General features: G+C 34.0%; 1 pseudogene; it reads left to right on the forward strand.

Moving 5' to 3' along the window:
* Nucleotides 1–362: 362 nt before the first annotated feature.
* On the forward strand, nt 363–1,464 carry LOC139885813 (probable protein phosphatase 2C 10; annotated as a pseudogene).
* The last annotated feature ends 735 nt before the right edge of the window (nt 1,465–2,199 follow it).

A 2,199-nucleotide genomic window follows, 5' to 3' on the forward strand; every position in this document is an offset into this window, starting at 1 on the left:
ACTTTCATAGGATATGCGTATATAGAAATTGTCATAAGAGTAATGAAGATAAATGACCTCTAAATGAATTTCTTTTCCAAGATGTGCAAAGTGTCATATTATTATTTGAAATCCATATGACTTTTATAGTTACAACATGAAAGTAATTTATTACCAACACTAACTAATAGTACCTATATAGACTTGATTTATATATATGTATATCTGTAAGTAATACATATTAATATCATGAAATAATTATGGAAAGATTTAGCTCTATCTTTTGTTGGTGTTAGCTTGTCGGCGGCCAAGCATCGCATGACACCGGCAAGGGACGGGGCCACCAAGGTTCGGTCAAATATGGATTCAGCTTAGTCAAAGGAAAAGCGCATCATCCAATGGAAGATTACCATGTTGCCAAATTTGTCCGTCATCAAGGACGCGAACTTGGACTCTTCGCCATATTCGATGGCCATTTGGGAGATAGTGTACCTGCATATCTTCAAAAACACCTATTCTCCAATATCCTAAAAGAGGTTATCTTAAATTTTTCTTAGCATCCTAAATTAGTCTAATATGATTTTATAAAGATTGATGTTAGCATTTACTTTATGGATTTTTGCAGAGTGAGTTTTGGACGGATCCAGACAGAGCGATTTTGAAAGCGTATGAAAGAACAGACCAATCGATTCTTTCTCATAGTCCTGATTTGGGAAGAGGTGGGTCCACCGCAGTCACTGCAATTTTAATCGATGGTCGTAAGTTATGGGTAGCAAACGTTGGAGATTCTCGGGCAGTTTTGTCGAGAGGCGGGCAAGCGATTCAGATGACCGTTGATCATGAACCTAATACCGAATGAGGCAGCATTGAAAATAGAGGAGGTTTTGTCTCCAACATGCCGGTGGATATATTTTTTTGTTGAAAATTAACACTCCATTAGTTGATTATAATTATTATAACATGAATAATATATATGAGTCGTATATCAGGTGACGTGGCACGAGTGAATGGGCAACTAGCCGTTTCATGTGCTTTCGGTGACAAGAATTTGAAGACTCATTTACGATCTGATCCTGATGTAACTAATGCGGATATTGATGCCAGTACTGAAGTTCTCATTCTTGCTAGCGACGGTTTATGGAAGGTACTTTTTTCTCATTAAATATTTAATTAGAGAAATAATTATCCGAGGAACTAATTATGAGGAGGAGTTATATTTATTGGACATGCATGCATTTTTTAGGAATTAATTATTTGATTTTGTTGACTTGAAAGTTGCAACTGTTTTTGATCCAGGTAATGTCTAATCAAGAGGCAGTGGACGTAGCGACAAATGTCAAGGAACCACAGAAGGCGGCAAAGGAGCTTGCAGCCGAAGCGTTGCATAGAGAAAGCAAAGATGATATTTCTATCATTGTGGTTCGGTTTAGCTGAAGGAAGGTATATCTTTGTGATTGTACTATGTGCAATTTAAGATGTACATTGGGGGGTTAAAGTTAAAAAAAAGGATCCAAAATATGCGCATAAAGGTAGCTAAGTTACTTGGAAAATATGCGGATTTTGGATGACATTAAATATTTTGTATAGACATATGTATGTTGTGAAAAAAATAAGAACTTTCTTTATGGCTTCAACAATGGAGTTTTTTTTACAATGAACAAGGAAATTTACTTGCTACATGTTATAAAAGCATAACTTTCGCATATGTGTAGCTGATGTGTACAGAATATGTAAAATAAAAAACTGAATTTATTCAATCTGAAAAATTCATGGAAATTTGATTTTACCATTTTTATGGCGTCTCAATTTTATTCTTAATTACAGTATATTTTATTTTTTTAGAAAAAATTCCTACTTATTGAGGTCCACTCGGAAGCAATCTCTCTATCCGTCGAATAGAGAGAGAGATGACTTTCTCTACTTTCGAGAGTGTTTTTACTCTGGGTGGAGAAATGACTTGTCTTTATTCTCGAATAGGGGAAGGACTGTCTACATCTCACCTCCCCATACACCACTTATGTGGTATTGGGTTTTGTTGTTATTCAATCACTTCTAAATCATAAATAGTACTCAAGAGTCCTTAAGATTGATCAGGTTAGCCAAATTTAATGAATACTATTTATGTATGTTTATAGCATCTTGATATATATATATATATATATATATATATATATATATATATATATATATATATATATATATATATATATATATGAAAGT

The sequence above is a fragment of the Rutidosis leptorrhynchoides genome, chromosome 1 (assembly GCF_046630445.1).
Source record: "Rutidosis leptorrhynchoides isolate AG116_Rl617_1_P2 chromosome 1, CSIRO_AGI_Rlap_v1, whole genome shotgun sequence".
In the NCBI taxonomy this organism is placed as follows: domain Eukaryota; kingdom Viridiplantae; phylum Streptophyta; class Magnoliopsida; order Asterales; family Asteraceae; genus Rutidosis; species Rutidosis leptorrhynchoides.